The sequence below is a fragment of the Rosa rugosa genome, chromosome 1, assembly GCF_958449725.1.
Source record: "Rosa rugosa chromosome 1, drRosRugo1.1, whole genome shotgun sequence".
Lineage (NCBI taxonomy): Eukaryota > Viridiplantae > Streptophyta > Magnoliopsida > Rosales > Rosaceae > Rosa > Rosa rugosa.
The window spans coordinates 31,833,750-31,853,033 of record NC_084820.1 but is presented as its reverse complement, the minus strand read 5'-3'; the positions used below and the strand labels follow the sequence as shown (position 1 = coordinate 31,853,033).

Genomic DNA, 19,284 nt, shown 5'->3' with positions numbered 1-19,284 from the left:
ATGAGGTAAGTGGGATAAATGACCCTAAAATTAGGGTAAATGGACAAAAACCTTTTTTTCTTCTTCAAAAGTTCATGGTTTGTCTTCAATAGATATAAAAGAATTTAAAAAAATGATTAACTTCACCCCATGCACTGATTTGCCAAGAACACAGCAAAATGAGGTTGCTGGCCTCACTTGGGCTCATAATCATTTTTCAGCGGGTTGAATTGCATAGATTTTGTCACAAAAGTCTTGTTGCAAGCTAGGGAACTAGATCTTCCATTTAGTATACCCACATTTGAATATCATTTATTTGATTTGGGGTATTGCTTGATCCACAATTCTCCAATAGTTTTAAATGAAGCTCACTTTTCATTTTCCTAATAAAAATTTTCTTTCAAAAATTTCATTATTTGTCTTCAATAAATCTAAATTTTTTTTTTTTTTAAAAAAATTAAGCTCATCCCCTGCACTCATTTTCCCACAACACGAGAAGATGAGGGTTGTTGGCCTCACTTGGGCCCATCATCATTTTTCAGCGTGTTACATTGCATGAGCTTAATTTGTTCCAAAAATCTTGATGCAAGCTAGAGATCTAGGTGTTGCACTTAATACACCCACATTTGACCATCATTTTGTTATTATTTTCCATTGCTTGATCCACAGTTCTCCAATATAGGCATTGGAATGGTGCTCATTAAAGTCATGTTCATTCTCCATATCGACACTAATGAACTCAATCTTCAAATCAAATCGAGACAACAAAGCTTTCTCTAAATGCTTGGGCAGTGAGTTTCCATTAGTCGTCTTCGACCATGTGTGGCCTGCACTAATGAACTCATTAAACACTGCAAGTTTTGTATCTGCATTTGACATGTGTGGCCTTCTCTCGTGTTCCTTTTTGGTGGAAGCTCTGCTATAGCACGAAAAGAAGAAACAATCTCCTCTTCCCTTGAAATAATTTCACCATCAACCACATTGGCAACTACTTCGTCCATCTGAAGGACACCGCCATCTTTAATTAGCACTTTTCGAAACCAAACAATTCATATTGACAACTAGACAATGATCACTAATTGATATTTTTTCAGTGATTAGCACCATTAGAATGACTCCAGAGCTAAATACATATGCCTTTTCCTTTACATTTCCATGCAAGAAACATTCGAGAGCCTAATAACCTTGGATTCTCTTTGGATGGGAAAAAGGTGAGAATGATTTATCTCTTGACGAACTCAGATGAATGAGGCCAAAATCAGCAACTTTAGCACTAAAATCATCTCCAAGTAAATGTTGGATGGCTACAATTCCATGTGAACAAGTTTTTGGTTAGCATATTTGTGGACGTGCTCAACCCCTCTTGCAATGTTTATGGTAATATTGAGCCTTTTGACCTAATTAAGGGGTTGCATCCCTTCATCCAATTGAACAGATGTTTTCCAACGGTACCTTGAGACATATACTCATACAATCGGATTAAGTGTTCAACATCTTGATAATATCTCATGAAAGCAACCAAATTCGCATGCCTCACCAAATTAAGGACTCTAATTTCAAGGTTAAAGTCTTTTAGCACCTTAGCATTCAACAGACCATATTTCTTCATCTCAAATTGTCACGCCCCGATCTCTAATACATATGAGATCAGAAGCTATGACAAATATTTACCACAAGAAAGGCAGAAGAAGGTAACTGAATTAAAGCAGAAGAAACAAATAGACTGAAAGATGTCTTTATAAACATTTTAGCATGATCTGTTGCGTATGTATAATATTTAAACTTGCCTATAATACAATTGCAAAAACCCTTACACCAAGGAATCATGTCCAGAAGCATAGAAGATAATTACAAGACAGGTTCACCAAAATTGGAAACAAAACACAAGTTCTAACACTCAGCACTCAATTCTTGACCCTCCCACCTGTGAATCTGCAAAACAAGAACCGCGAAGGAGACATGAGCAACTAAAGCTCAGTGAAAAAAAATACTCAAACTTACAAACAGAAAGATTAAACAAGTACGAAATCAAAGTATCAAACCATAAGCAAAATCTAACAAATTGGTTCCTCACCAGAACACAATTACACAAATTGTAACTAACTAACTAACTAGAACATTTAATCTCCAGAACAATCATATAAAAGGAACATCAAATCACCACTGCAGACTTATGAACTACATTTGGTAATGAGAAGCAGTTCGTTCAATCCCCATTCTCTAATGCAAAACAAAGAGCTGCACTCCATTTCCAAGTAATAATATTGGGCTGCAAAGCACGCCCATTAGCTATGTCTGAGTTGCTATCGCATACTCAATTATAATATTGGGCTAGTCAACTTGCCCGTTAGCTATGTCTTGGCTGTCTCAGCCCGAGCTACCTAAACTCAATGATCATGCCATAATCATGGTCACGTCATAAGTAATGTACACATTGCCAACACCCCATCTCTTGTTGGCTAGAGAATTAATATATAGTGAATATATACCAAAATGGTTTTGTTGCTCCTACAATAAAATTCACAGGTCATGATCAAACACCCATACATAAATTTCAATCATTCCAGTACACAAACACACATTCAGAAAACAATCCAAAATATTGATAGAGTTTAACTGATACGCTAAAAATAAGCGCGCAATTTAACCCTGAAAAATGTCATCGTTAGTCTATGGTAAATAGAGATCGTTCAAGCTGGGGGATTGAGGGTACACCTGTAATTGAAAAAATAAATAAAGAATTATTATGAGTATAAGGTATGATATTTACGAAATTTGTACAAAATAAATAAAGAATCAAAAAGGAAATTTTAGGATTAGAAAATCGGAAATTAAAAAGAAATAAAACAAAAGTATAAAATACATATACAAGATAAAGGTGGACGTTAGGTACAAAGGATAGAACCAAACTCATATAATTGAAACCAATTACAATTCCTATAGTTGATTATCTAAGTCATGAGAAAGAAGTTGACCATGTGAAACGTTAGAAGCAAACAATTTCCCATTTTTTACTTTCCTTGATTAATTAATCTAAGTGAAAGCACATAAATTAATCCTATCAAACATGCAATCATAGTCTAAAAAGTTAGCTAATCAAAACATGTTCAATGCATGAAGAACAAAGAAAGGATGTCAACTTGAGTGCACAACCTAGTATGAATAAGTTCATCTACTTGCAATCCTCCACAATTGGTTTCGACTTTTGTCCAAAGCCTTTACTACTTATGATTTAGGGTTATAAAACTATTAGGTGAATTGTTAACCTAAATTTAGCACCAATTACATGTGAATCCTAAAAGTTTCGAATCAATTAAGATTAACACATAAAAGAATTCAATCATGCAAAACCAATTGAGCAAACTCACATAAGCAACATAGATATCACAACTATAGAAATCACAACTTTATTCAAAACATAGAGACGGGCTTGAAACCTTGCCCTTAACGTATATGTTAACTAGAATTCATGGTTCATACGAATAAGATGGAATTACACTGTGAATGGAATGAATGATGAAGAGTTTGAGACGTTGATCTTGAATCTTGAAAGCAAGGCTTCACTATCACGGCACAAGGTGGAGATATGGTGGCTAGGAAGGTTTCATGGCTTCTTCTTCTTCCTCTCTTTGCTTGAGAACGTAGAACCTTGAAAACTAGAGAGTGGGAAGAATTTTGGCGTTGGAATTTTATGGGAGAAGAAGTGTAAATGACGTCCCAAGGGTGATGCTATATATAGGGAACGACTTCTTAGTCTCCAAGGTTCTGGATCCTTCTTTTTATTTCCTAGAAATTATCTGCTTGCGCCACATAGCTCCAACCAATCAATTAATTCCACGTCAGCTTTGCTATGTCATCCAACCAATGAGAAGCCTCCAAAATTAAGTAAAGAGAGACCATGAATATTCAAAGAGATATATTTGTCGAATTAATAAAGAAATAATCTGATTTTTCTCTCCAAATTTCGGCCAAGAAGCTTAAGTGCAATAAGGAATGTATCCGGTCTTGTTTTCACCTTTTCTTGTTGCAGACACTATGCAATCCCTTAAAACTCTCCAAGGCGTCATTATCCTCTAGATTCTTCTATGTAGGACGGCAAAACATCCAAATATTTAGCTAGGATTTCTCTTTTGACGTTAAAGAAACCCAAAAAAACTAGGTTTCTTCCTTTTGCCGAAATTCACAAAATATCTAAAATAACCTTGATAATTCTTGAGTCTTCTTGAAGTCACATGGTCTCCTAGTGCTCTCAGGTTTCCTAGCCCCATCAGGACTTCTCGTGTCTTCAGGACTCCTAGTCAAACTAGGACTCTTCATATGAAACATTCTTGATCTTTCCGAAATCTTCTGTTGTTTTCCTAGTTCAACTGGGACTCCTTGTGCCATTAGGATTCCTTTTCATGGCAAAAGTAGGTTTCCTAGTCCAATTAGGACTTTGCATTTTTCTTCATTTCTCTCAACCTATTTCCTAGTTGTTAATGTTAGTGATCCGTGGGATCTCTAGTTAGCTTTTGAGAGAGAGAGAGAGAGATAGAGAGAGAGAACGACACAAGCGAAGTATAGTGGTTCGTTTCCCGCCTTAGCGGGAAACTACGTCCACTTGAAAGCTTATACTAGTGTGTTGAGCCTTGCGGCCCAAGGGGGATTACAAGAGATGTAATGGGATGATATGGAATCTGTTGAGTTGTGGGAGGAGGCATTCCTTTTATAGGTGAAGGAATGCTTCTCCTTTACATGGTTTTCGATGTGGGACAAGCAACCACCATTTCTAGTCTAAAAAGCCTAGTTGTGAGGGCATGTTGGCAAGGCCGGGAAGGTGGCTTCCCGGCGACGTATTTGCCGCTTCCGGATACCGTAGCGTAGCTTGAACATAGGGCTACAAGATGCAAGTAGCGGTTGGGCCTCACCATGGCTTGTGGGTGTCCCAAAGAGGGTGTTAATTATGCTTGGTGAGATAGCAAACTAGCCTTGCTAGTAGAGGTATCTACACTAGTTGACCCAGGATTCCTACTTTGACTGGGTTTTCTAGTCGGATCAGGATTTCCTGGTTGGATCAGGATGTCCTGGCTGGACCAGGAAAACTTCATTTCTTCATTTCTGCAGCCTTCGTGCCTTGCCTTTGTCATTTTCAACGTTCCCTTTGCTTCTCATGCGCCTTTAAGCTCATTTCTTCTCCAATTGCTCTAAGGTACCTAAAAATATAAACTTTATTAAAACTCGATTCATTTAAGGAAATAACTAAGAAAAATATGAGGAATTAGCTATTAAAATGTCGCATTAAAATGCTTCTATCATTAACAAAATCAACGTTTAATTGGGAACTCATCCTTTTTGGTAAGACTCTCACCTGGTACAAAGTAGGTCCTCCAACCACAAAGAACAAGAGTTCAAGTACCTGCGTCAACACCTTCAAACACACAAAGGCACCTATCTTTAATTGAATATTGTTCATGCTTCAGTAAGATAAATAAACAAAAGCAATGAATAAAACTACTTCAAGACTATATGGTGACCCATCACAAAGCAATTTAGAGTCATTTTGTCATACACCTGGTCTGCATGAAAATTTGATACTAAACAACAAAAGTACACCAACAAAATCATATTATGAAAACAAAGATTTTAGTTATCTCAAGAGTCAAAAGAAAACTGAGGTAAGAAAGAAATTAACCTTCAAACCTGTTGAGAAACCAAAATTTCTCCCCTTAGTTTCGTCAAAACCCCCAAACCAAAACTCAAATCTATTCGTTTTCTTTCTTCTCCCTCCTCTCCTCTCAAACGCAGGGTCTCCACCCTTATCCCCCCAGTTCAGATAGGAACATAGGTTTGAAAAGTCAAAAGAAGAATAAAACTAGATTTAGGTGTCTTCCTAAACTCTAGCCACGTCAAGCACAAGAACAAGCTAACATAAGACCTTGTTTCAGTCCACACAAATAAACAACAACAAACCCCAAAAACAAAATAAATAAAGAAGCATAGCAAAGTAATAAAATAAAATAAAAAGTGGAACCATATCAAGTTACTAGTCTAGGAAACAAACACTCGGTAAAAAAAATTATAGATATCACACAAATAATCGGAACAAACGAAAACGAGAAGTTAATACTTTCCCACTTATGTTTATAAAATTGACGATGCATGCAAGTGTTCAAGAAAAATATTCAAAAGAATAAAACCGATTAGCCCTCTAGTCAAAAATAGCAAAACATAAATATGGGAAGATAATAGCCATAAAAGTGAGCCTCCCAGGCTCGGGTAATAACTTCTCAAGCCAAAAGTACTCCCATACTCATGTAACTTTACGCCATTGAGGCAGATAGGGTACTGGGCTTTTGTGATACTGCCACTAAGGTAGGACCACATCACCACAAAGGCGGAAAGGGCTTTGGTGGCTCGACCAGTTCACCGCGAAGGTAGTAGTCACATCGCCTAAAAAGGAAAAACAAGTACAACATGCTAGCATGGTAATATAATCATCAACAAGTATGGCAAAGAAAACATATGAAAACTGAAATCAATAAAGCTTCCCCAAAATCTTACAAACCGATACCCGAGTATGATTCCCAACCACACTCGAAAATTCGTAAGTGAGATCAATCTCATAAAACATAGAAAAGAATAATGCGATTAATAAATAAAACATGATTTCCTAAATAGTAAAATAGTAATGCAGAGATTAATGGAGACAATCTAACGGTTGGATTTCCTTGAATTGTAACCCGAAAATCCTAAATATGAAAATTTCTGATCAATTTCAAAAGTTCACCAAGCACAACAAAAATCATATCGACGTGTTCGTATCGCCATGCTTTAACTGACGAGCCACGACAGAAGACCAGAAACGGCAGCCCAATGCCCTGCCAACTCCGACCCCGAATTGGATCACAACACTTATGCCAAAATGTTCATTATAACATCGCCAACAACTTTTATAACTACTAGAACGTCCAATTTTAAGTTTAGAGGCGGAAATTACCTCGAAACAAATCGGGAATCTGAAATTCAACTCTCTTCAATTCCATCTCCACACTTCGATTTGATGTAAGAGACTTGTATGGTTGGAAAGAGGGTGATGACAGCTTCAATACTCAGCCGGTGGCGCAGCCTGAGGTGGCCAGAAAACTGAGAACTAATCGGCAAAGTAAAGCGGGTTGGCCTCGAGCTTTCTGACTTCGATGTGCTTCGATGGTCAGCTGTTGACAGAATGTGAGGCTAGAAACCAAATGGGTGGGAAAAGGCGCTCCGGATGGTGCCGTTGCGGCGGCCTAAGGTGACCGACAATGGAGAATTGGTCGGGTCGCCAAATCAGGGTCGAGTTGAATGATGGGTCGCGCTGAGAGAAACTGACTTAGGGTTTTGGGGTAATTTTATGAAAATGGAAACTTACCAAAGTGAAATTGCCATTTATAGTCAGTTTTTCGAAACAGTTACTTTAGTACGTTTTCTGACCATAACTTGAACATACAAACTCCGATTTGAGCGTGCCACATGTCCACGAATTCAGTTTAAGTCCTCTAAAACTTCTGTGAAGAAAATTTTCTCAAATGACGAATGAAATAAAAAGTCAACTTTTTGGTCAACTAAAAGTTCGAAACAAGGTAAAAAGTAACGATAGTTATCATTTACCATCCAAATGACTAGTAAACTAGTAAATTAAGTATGAGACATAACATTTGTGCTATATGTATGCATAGAAAATATCCCAAGACATCAAGGAAAATTAAAACTCTAGAACTTATTGACTTCTATTAGGAGAGAAATATTCCTAAAAAATATCTAGGTAATAAAAACTGATTTTTATCCCTAAACAAAATGCTATGCATAATTAACCAAATCAATCAAATAAAATGCAATCCTACAAATCAGATATATGATTGATTGCAATTAAAACTCGTCCATAATGACAAACTAACATTAATCAAATTTCAGACCACTTCGGGATTGAAACACAGTCTTCAATCCCTTCATGCAATCACACAAGAAACAAACATGCAATGAATGAAGTACCTATTTAGCGAATCATCTAGGATCAGTTAGGTCTTGATATTCATCTTGTGATTCAATTGCTTTAGTCTTTACTTCAAATGCTCATACAGTTCTAACCTACGCCTAAAACTCATTATTTTGTATAGGAAATGCTAGTACACAAAGTTCTTATACTAACACACCTCATATTCTCCATTACTCATCTAAACATAGAAGAAACCCCATTGTTTTAGTATATTAGCTAGGCTGAAGTGCTTAATTGCATCTCTTGATACTTGGAGTGAATATTTCTTGTCCCCAACCTTTGAATCTCATTGGGATTATCCATCCTCTTTTAACTTTTGCTTGCAAACATGCAAGAATGTCAATCTAAATGAGGCAATCAAAACAACAATAACTTTGATCACAATGCCAATGATGATGCCGATGGACTCCCATCAACAACGGGAAATGGTTGTGCCTATGGTATTTCAGTAGTTACAATGAGTTAGAGATTGTAGTCAACATTTATGCTATTCCACAAGTGTCGTGCTCAGAACTCATTAAGGCATTCGACATTCCCGTTGTAAATGCATTATGTACGATTTTTTCATAGGGTTGATTCAAGGTGAATGTTGATGGAGCCTTTGAACCTTTATTGGTGTAGGAGTAGTTATCTCATTCGTGATATATTTTTTTTTTTTAAAGGCATTTGTGATTCTTGATGGTATTAGATCTGTGGCTGTTTCTAGTATTCTAAATCGCTAAACATATGTAGGCTAATGGCGGAGCTCAATGCACACTTGGCTAACTTTTGGTGGGTTATAGCAAAAAAATAATCTAAGCTAGTGAGTACTCAAATCTGTGATGGAGAAAAACTAATGAACTTAGCTCTTCATCATTGCATGAACCATAGAGATGCTAACTCTAGTGACATAAAATACATTTATATGATTAATTAACACTAAAATTTTATCTCACCTAGTTTTTTCTTCTTCTATATATGTCCTAAAGGAGGAACTAACGAGTAGAGCTGCTTTGGGTTGGGAGAGAGCCGCCTTCGGGTTTGGCCTCTCTGTACCTCTCTCCGTCATGTATGGAGTACAACTACGGCGTCTCTTTTGGGATCGCCCAAATCAAGGCAGGGTTTTGCCGTGTCTTCTCTTTTGCAGGTTTCTCCTGCGCCATCGTGGCTCATAGGATTGGGGACCTGGTCTTTTCTGGAGCGATTGCCTTGTACGGTGCAGGACTGTGCAATCTCAAGGGTGCCATCAAGTTTTAGTGGCTCGTCTAGGCCACGACGTGCGCGGCTCAAAGGATCTGAGATGCAGGCAGATCTGGTTAAAGCATGGCAGCTGCGATTGATGGGTTGGGTTTTGCACGGGTCGGGTCAGATTCTGTTCAAGGCCCTTCATGGTTGTTTTCCGGCTGACCGGCGTCTACTGGTATGGGGGCAAAGTCAACTTGCGATTCCAATTCCGTTTTGCTCGTCTGTTTTCTAGGTTGACAACGTTGGGCTCAATCTTTTGGTCCCTCATCGTCGGTTGGATTTCGTTTTGCTCGTCTGTTTTCCAGGTTGACGACGTTGGGCTCAATCTTTTGGTCCCTCATCGTCGGTTGGATGGAGGCACGGTGGGGCGACGCTTTAGAATTACAGTAAGCTTCTTTCGGGATTTTGGCAGTTTCCGACGTCGGTGCAGCTTGGGTGCAGGTGTCAGGGGCGGCAAAGTCAACGGTTCTGTTGTCTTGGTTGCCAGGGCTAACCCTAAGTGCTGTTGGGCCTTGCTTTGGTTTTCTGATTTGGGCTTGGGACTTAATGGAATGCCTAGGGCTGCAGCATGTGGTCCATGTGGGCCTCTTCAGTTTTGGATCTGGATTTGGGATCCCGGTGGTTTTTTTATAAAAATTTGGGATCCAGGACGGTTTTTGTCTAGATACCTAATTTTTTATTGGGATCAGTACCCGCGAGGAACTGACGGAATTATTGGTCTGAGGTTGTCAGCGAGTCTACTGATGGATTCTGTAGAAAAATTTTATTATCAGTTTCTTATTAGTTTACTCACCCCTGAGCTTCACTCAATAGGTTGTGTGATATTGCGTTTAGCGGTGTCTCTTTCTGACGGCCCCACAGGGGCGGGTCACTGTGTAATATTGCTTCTTCCATATTGAATAAAAATGTCTGACCTCCTTCAACTCAAAAAAAAAAAAAAAACGAGTAGAGCTGCTTTGAAAGTGGTTCATACTCGTGCTTATCTCTAGTGAACTTTGAGACACATGTCTATAAGATATGTAAATGATTCTAAGGAAAAAAGAAAAAAAAACTTACATCCAAACCGGTTTGGACCTGTGTGTCCAAACTCTCTTATTTGTATACATTATGCAATTTAAATCCATGATTTAACCGTTCAAAAGTTAAACTAACATTTGAAGATCATTGCAAAAGATCAATGTAAAAATAAATAAATAGTGTACTCATTCGATTGCATCAAACAAATGGACAGTTATGGTGAAAGTTATCTATTTTATGATCAACCGTCCATTTATTTGATGCAATCGAATGAGTAAACAATTTTTTATTTATATTTATTTTTTGCAGAGATGATATTTAATAATTGATGTAACTTTTGAGCGGCTAAATCATGGACTTAGATTGCTGAACATATGCAAATAAGAGAGTGTTTAGACACACAGGTTCAAACCTGTTTGGGTGTAAGAATTTTTCAAAAAAATAAAAATAAAAAATTGAGTGGTTTAACTTAATTTTGTTCAAATTAAAAAAAAAATTTGTTCAAACTTTTTCACCAAACTCCTCTTATGCCCTCTTTATGTATACTATTATTAAGAAAAGAGGCTTTGTTAGCCAAAATCAAAAATTTTGACAGAAATGACCCTAAAACATTAAAATACTTTGAGAATTAATTAAATCACAAGGGCAATTATGACAATTGCAAATTATATTTTTATTAACAAAAATCTATACTATTATTAAGAGAAGAGGCTTTGTTAGCCAAAATCAAAAATTTTGACAGAAATGACCCTAAAACATTAAAATACTTTGAGAATTAATTAAATCACAAGGCAATTATGACAATTGCAAATTATATTTTTATTAACAAAAATAAAAAAATAAATCCCAAAAATTCCACTTTTCTCTCCCACTAGCTTCTCTTTTTTTTTTTTGAAGGGAATGACGACAAACTATATTAAGTGAAACTGAGAAGTACGTAGAGCGATGCAACAGCATCGAAAGAAAAACAATAAAGCATAACAAGATGCACAAACGCATCTATAAAGTAGGAAAATAATAAAGGATAGCAAGATGCACAGACGCATCTAAAATTAAAGGTAACCATGTGACTTGATGTCGGACGACATCGCTGCACTGCATATGTCACGAGAGCAGTGTAAATATATGAGTAACCGTAACCGTAACCGTAACCGGTGATATGATCACTTAGGAGAGGTGATTTGCTCACCAGGAGTTTGAAAGTAACCGAGGGTGTCAAAAACTCGAAAGTTAACAAACAAACTCCCAAGAACCAGAACAAATACCAGATCAATATGAGCAGCTGTCTCGGATCTAAGATCCGGATTTGTAAGCGACCAGGATCCCAAATACGGATCCAAATCTGGCCCGAGACCAAAGTCAAGTCTGCCAGAGCAGCCTTGACAACAGCCCAAGCCCATTCGAATCTGATTAGGGCACCCAAGCTCATGGGCACCCCAGCACCATCTCTTCTCTGAGCACTCGAAAGCTTCCACCTCTGAGCACTGGAAAGCCTCCCACCCAAACCCCAGTGATCTGAGCGGTCGCGCTGTCTGAATCAATCCGGGGCTCCACCAAACCTTGATGGAAAAGACCATTCCGGGGAAGGCAGCTGCGCAATAGATCTGGGATGCCCCACCACGTCGATTCGATCTGCGAATTCTGCCAGAGGCGGCCCGAGTGCAACCCCTCCAACCCTCGTCGAAGAAGAAACAACCATCGTTCCAACCTAGCACACCGGACGGGGTCAGCCTCACCTAGTACCGATTCGGTGACAACACCACCCGATCGATCTGGTCTGGGCATGCCCGGAACATCCAAGCACAAACCAACCCGACCCACCTCACCAAATTTGAGACGCGCCCGCTGAGGTCTTGACGAACCACCACCGTGAGCCGCCATCCGCGATGATAGATAGGCTATCATCCTCAACGCCGATCGAGCAGGAAAAGAGCAGGCCGCTTCCAACTCCACGCAGGGGACCGTCATTGGATAAAATGAGAAGGAGGGAAGACGAAGGTCCCCGCTCCAAAGGTCCGACACCACAGAAGGTGAAGGAATAGAACCTCATTGAAGGGGGAAGGTTCTGCAAAACCACGCCCAAGGGCGGCGGCCGCTCAACCCTAGCAGCGCACTACTAGGTCTCATATTAGTTATGATCATATTATCCCACTAGGTTCTCTTTGCAATAGCTATCTTCATCTAGTATTTTTTTTTTCTGAAAAGAAACATACTTACACATGCAGAGCATGTGTAGAGAAATGCTAGTTTTACTTAATACACAACTTAAACCTATCATTTTCTTCCTTAAGCCAAATCGAACCCAAGCAAACTGCTCCTCAATCTTGCACTATATTTCTCACCTTTATGACCCATACCACCATTCCTCCAAGTGAAACCAAATTGAAGGAAACTGGCAAGCAAATGAAACTCAGTAAACAATCAACGGAGGCAAAGTGAGAGAAGATTTTTTCTTTATTCTATTAATTTCCCACTTAATTAACCTCCAAGATTTTCAATTAATCAATATAGCATGGACAATTGAAATCACCAGGAAGCTTGCAGGAGTCCTCAATATGTAGAGAAAAATCAAAAGTTTAGTATTCATATTTAAATTTGTTACTTTAACCTGATTATCCATGAAAAAACTTGAATAGAGTGAAAATACAAGGACAAAATGTGTTTTTTAGAAAACGGGGATTGATAGGCATGTTTTAATCCTTACTGGGCAGAAACCAAAAATATCAAACAGAACACCAGATTTTTGGTTACGCAGTGAAAACCTCAAATGTGAGATTAAAAACACTGCGGGGCTCTTACTCTTGAGAACCCAAAATAAGAATAAACTTATGATGAAGGATATGTTCTTTACAAACTCGAATAGCACTAGCTCGGCTACAATGATTAGACAAAAACTAATACGAAGTTTGTCTTCAGTCTTGAACTCCTTCTTCACTTGAACGATCACCAAATATCACTCTTCTTTCTTCATATCAAGAGAATCTATGCATATGAGAAACACGACCAAGAACACTTTAGCATGGAACAAGTGTCTTTGACTCTTATGACAAAACTGATCTTCAGCAAGCAAGACTACCAAACTAATTCTTGCATGCATAGTTCACCCAAATGGCTCTTTTATTGAATATATTCAGAACCAATGTGTGTTCCAATCAACCAAGATTCTACCTTAATTATATTCCTATTAGGAAACAAAATCTTTTTGATTAAGGATAACTAATTAAAAACACCAAATCCTAAAATACCTAGGATTTCAATAAACCGATTTGATCAACAGAAAAATATCTTTGTATAAATAAAACATATTAAACCCAAAAGATACATTCCTAGATCAAACACTCTTTGACACACGGGACTGACTCAACCCAACTCAAACTGACTTGGGTGACTTCTTTAGAGCATTGTATAGGGATGCCAACACACACACAAGAAACTTGTACCTACATAGAGTATGAGAAGTTTTTTGAGTGCATGGATAAAATAGTTGTGTTGTTGAATGTGGGATCTTGATCAACCTGACCATCTCCAATGCTAGGTCAAAGTTTTTTATTTTCCTTATTTTGTTTTTGGTTTTTTCTTTTTTAATTTTCTTTTTGTTCATCTTTATCAAAAGGGGTAAAAATGTATTAAAAAAAAGTTTCAAAAAATTTGGGGTGTGCATTAAGTAATTTGGTATATGTGAATAAAATTTCTCATAAAAACATGAGTGGGTTTATTCAGATCTCCACATTTGTTGTTTGGGAAAATTTCAAGAACAATACATGAAGTATCACCTGTTCTAACTTTTCGTGAATCAATTTTTGTTAAAATTAAAACGGTACATCAAGTTCAAATTTTTACCCAATTTGGGTACTTGCCGTTACGGGTTCCGTTTCGATGCCTTCCATTGTCAAATAATAGAAGGGTAAAATTGTATTTTTTCTAGCTGGCAACCCTAACCTTATCAGATATATAAGACAACATGGAGTCAGATGGAGTCAAAGTCATTTCTTCTTCATTTGGAAGTTGAAACCTCAGTCTGGTCTTCGATTGTTTCAGCTAAGGAGTAGAAAATAGAGATATCAGAGAATCCAAGGTAGAATCATGATCTTGCAGGAGAATAGATTGCGAAATCCTAGCTTTTTAGAAGAATGGACAACTATTGGAGGTACTTTAGGCTCGGTGGAGATCCAACTAGATTTGGAGGTATGGAAAACGTGGTGCTTTTTTTTATCTGATTTCCTTTTATGGTTTTGTCTCCATTTAGGGTATTATTGAATGAATATGGTCCAAAGTTTCCATATTTGTTTATGGGAGTCAATTCTTACTGTCTAGGGTTTGGGGGGTTTAGGGTATATTTTAGGGTTTTCTGTGTTGTCGCATTGTGCTTTCTGAAATAAACAACAATAGGGTTTAGGGTTGGTTGGGAAATGAAATTAAATGTGATTAGGGTTTTGAAATTCATACTTGATTGATTAAGGTCTGGTATGGTTGGTCTGTTGTTGGTGAAGTTAATAGGGTTCAGTTTACATGTGAAGTGAAAAGGAAAGGCATTGATTGAATGCAAGCATACTGAAATAGGAAGTAAATGAATGATCGATGTTTTTTGTTTTTCGAAGGATGTGGGTTTTGCGTGGATATAACTGACATTCAATTGCAATTTTATGATTGCATGAGATAATCTCTTTTCTGTTGCTATCCATCATGGAGGTAAGTTCCACAGTAATGGAGGGATGGATAGGGTGTACCCGAGGGGGGGGGGGGTTCCAGTCATTTTTGTGGATGGTGTTGACCCAGACAAGGTCTATGTTATTGGGTTTAATTATTGGGCCAATGATTTAGGTTACACTGGAGGCCCAATTGGCTACTAGCTAGTTTAGAATCCCAGGTTCTAAGCTAGGGATTGGGCACTTGCCAAGCACCAGTGATGTTGACGCCATGGACATGATCCAGTTTATTCTAGCAAATAACAGGGTTTTAAATATATACATAGTTTGCTTAGCTGGAAGGAGACAGTTCAGTGAGTGGGAATTGGACAGCTATGATGATGAGGTTGATCATTTGAGCTTTTTTTTTTGGGCACTATATTGAGGATTTGCCTCTTACTGAGGATGAAGAATCCAATCTTGTGCCTAATAAAGAACCCAATCCTGTGCTTGATGAAGAACCCAATCCTACTACTAACCCTGCACTTGGGACACAACAGATGCCTAGATTTACAGCGAGTGTGGATATGGACAGTTTTTTCAGTAATGAAGAGTTGATGGAAGAGATCTTTAGTGACAAGGGTGGGCCTGTAACCAGTGATAGGGCTGGGCCAAGCACTGCTAACTTTAATGGGCCAAGGACAAGGTCCTCTGCTGGGCCAAGGACTAGGTCCTTTGCTGGAATTTGAATTAGAGAGCCTGATGGTAGTCAAGTTACATAAGCTTCTGCTGAAGCTTCAAATGCAACAAGGGATAAGGGCAAGGGGAAAGAAAAAATGCTGGAAGAACCAAAGAGAAAGAAAGGGAGACCTAGGAAGCAAAGACCTTATGATTTAAGAAGTGGAGGTGAGTGTTCAAGGCCTTCTCCACCTGTTCATTAGAGTGAGTCTAGTGATGACAGTGATGACTTAGAAGATGTAGACTATGATGCCATATTTGACAGTGACCACAAATTTGATGAAGAAGATGATGAAGCAGCATTTAATGCTCATGTTGATGGTAACCCTCAATCTGTGCCAGAGTTCAATGAAATGGGCTTTGAGGGCTACATAAGTGATGCTGATGATGTAGATTTAGATGATTTACAGAGTGTTCAGGAATCTGATAGTGATGGTCAAGATGTAGGCATGTCTAAGGTGAAGCATAAGAAGAGATCTCGAACTGGATAGAGTTCAATGAGAAGACAGACATGAAGAACCCTAAATTTAGTCTAGGAATGGTGTTTCCCAACTGTCAAGTGTTTAGGCATGCAGTCAGGAAGCATGATGTGCTGACCAAGAAGGAACTTAGGTTTCCTCGAAACACAAAGCATCAGATACTGGTTAGATGCAAGACTTCTCCAGCTTATCCATTTTAGATGTACGCAAGTAGTCCATCTACTGATAACCCAACTCTGCAAATTAGGACCTTCAGACCTCAACATACATGTAGTTCATTTGCAAAGAGAGTGTATCATTGTCATGCCCTATTTTTGGCTAAAGAGTACAAGGAAATTTTCCTTTCTGACTCAAAATGGTCTAGGGAGGGAGTCCAGAGTGCTGTAAACATAGACTTTGGGATGGAAATAGGATATCAACTTGCATATAGAGCTAAAGCAAGGGCAGTCAAGCTAGCACAGGGCACCGTTGAGGATCAGTACAACAATCTAGAGTCTTATGCTCATGAGCTTAATAGAATAAACCCAGGGACTAGTGTATGGATTCAAACTGAGCTTGAAAGGGAAGTGGCTAGATTCAAGAGAATCTATATATGCTTAGCTTCGTTAAAAGAAGGATGAATGGCAGGATGCAGACCCATCATTGGATTAGATGAGTGTCATTTGAACGCTGTTTATAAGGGACAATTACTGTCAGGTACTATGCTGAATTGTTTGATTCTCTAAATTTTTATCTGCAAATTAATTTGTATTTATGCTTACTGACCAATATATATTATATGATCAGCTGTAGGCATAGATGGCAACAATGACATCTACCCCATTGCTTGGGCCATTGTGGAGCAAGAGAGAAGGGATTTATGGACCTTGTTTCTCTTTTTCCTGAAAGAAGACTTAATGATCCACCATTCCAGCCACTATGCCTTTATCAGTGACAAGCAAAAGGGCTTAGAGTAGGCCATTAAGGACCTTTTCCCTGATGCAGAGCACAGACATTGTGTCAGGCATCTGCACAATAATATTAAAGGTGATTGTCATACAGGCTTGAACTTGAAGCAAAGGCTTTGGGCAGTGGCTAGAGAAACAACTATGACCCAGTACACAAAGGCAATGGAAGATATGCAGAAGGCATCATTCACTACTTGGCAGTGGTCTGTTGACAGGCCTACCAAGCATTGGTCAAAATCTCACTTTGCTGAAAAGTTTCAATGTGACATTCTGCTCAATAACCACTTTGAGTCTTTCAACAAGTCCATCCTTGATGCAAGGAAGAAGCCTATCCTACCCTGTTTGGAGGATATAAGGGTTGCCTGCATGGTGAGATTAGCTAATAGGAGGAATTCTGCTGCAAGATGGAGGTGCAAGATAGGACCAAGAATTGAGAAACTTTTGAAGAAGAATGCATCATGGGCCAATGACTACAGACCTCTTGAGTCTAGCAATTTTAGATTTGAATTACATGGGAGAGGTGTTGTTTGTGAGTCTAGAGTCATTGCTTAGCACTCTGTTGTAGTTGGACACAAAGTCATGCACATGTGGAAGGTGGGATCTTTGTGGAATCCTTTGTGGCCATGTTATTTCTGCAATCTACTCCAAAGGATGGTCCCTAGATGATTTTGTGATTGAATGGTATACACAGAAGAAGTATATGGAAGCTTATGATGTGATGATCAATCTAATTGCTGGTGTTGCAGAATGGGAACACAAAGAGAGAAAGATTGCACCTCCACTGTATAGGAGGCAACCAGGGAGGTCTAGGACAAAGAGAACAAAGGAACCAGGTTCTAGGCTACATTTATATCCACTTGTGTGTATCAGTTTATTTTTAATAAATACTGACCAATGTATATGCTTTAAACTGAAGGTGAAGCACCTCCACCTCCTGAAATTGAAAAGCTGCCAAGGAGCTATTATTCTCAAGTCATATGTGGGACATGTAACAAGAAAGGTCACAATAAAAGAACTTGTCACAAAAGGAACCAGGTATAATTGCTTAAGCTGAGTGAGTAGGGATTTTGTATACTTGGATGCTTCTGTGTTTCAGGTAATTCATTATTGGGTCAACTGCTTCATAATTATGCTATTTGGTTTTGCTGGTTCCCAATGAAGGTGAAGCTATTCAAGAAGAAGAACCAAATGCTCAACAACCTGTGCCAGAGACCAACATGCATTAAGAACAGAGTCCAACTGAAGCACCACAGCCCACCCAAGAATCAAACCCTCAACTTGCAGACCAAGTGTTCTCTCAGGCATCATCTCTACCAAACGCTCAAGTTGCAGACCAAGTCTTCTCTCAGGCATCATCTGTCCCAAACATACACAATCATAGCAACCATGGGAATGGCAATGTGAATGTGAATGTGAATGTCAACCTCAATGTCCACGTCTCTATGAATGAAGAATCTGGAGCTGACAATGACAGTTCTATGCCATCTGAACAGACCAATGTGCTGCAAGAAAGTTCTTAGGTAGTTTTCTTTCTTGTCCAATATGAATTTAGATTATACAATTGTGATATTGTTGTTGGTGTATGTAATTCTTGTATTTATCCAAATAACAGGAAACTTCGGTTGCACCAAAAAGCTTGGGCAAGAGATACAAGATGAAAGCAAGGAGGATGAAGCCAAGAAAATCACCCAGGCTTGCTGTAGCATCTGATAGATCCAGTCAAACTGTTCAAGTTCCAAAGAACCAAGTGCAGAGGAGACTATGGAAGCCATGAAAGCCTACTATGCTGAATAGATGTTAATTGACTGAAACTGGTATTTTTGACTATATAATGATTATAATCTGTCTGTTATGGTGGCATTTGTTGTATGTTTTTTGATTTTGAAATTCGGCAAATGCCATGCTTTTGTGTAACCGATTGTTTTTGTTTTGTTTTATTTGGAACAATATGTCAAATTCCAGTTGAATGGAAGATATTTGGATTCCCATATTTGGTTTGTGGTTTGATTACCAATTTAGGTCTTGCCTTTTTCCCAGTTGGTTACTTTGATTTTTGGTTTGATTACAAGTTTGGGTCTTGCTTTTTTCCCATTTGGTTACAATATGGTAGTTTTCCTACTATTCATAGTCCTGCTATTGAAGTTTAGGTCAATAGTTGTTGCTGAACATTGGTTTTTTGGAGGGAAATCTCCACTTTAGGTTTACTGTTTAGGAGGTTAGTGAATTGGAGGGAAATGTGATGATGTGGCGCTCTCTGTTTGGTC

The 19,284-nt window shown here is 38.5% G+C and overlaps 1 long non-coding RNA gene across 1 annotated transcript; it reads right to left on the bottom strand.

Annotated features, from left to right (window-relative positions):
• Nucleotides 1-1,700: 1,700 nt before the first annotated feature.
• On the bottom strand, nt 1,701-3,664 carry LOC133735438 (uncharacterized). The gene is made up of 2 exons (XR_009859020.1): nt 3,477-3,664; nt 1,701-2,694 (listed from the first exon to the last, which is right to left on the bottom strand). It is a non-coding gene; the product is annotated as an uncharacterized LOC133735438 (long non-coding RNA).
• Nucleotides 3,665-19,284: the final 15,620 nt, after the last annotated feature.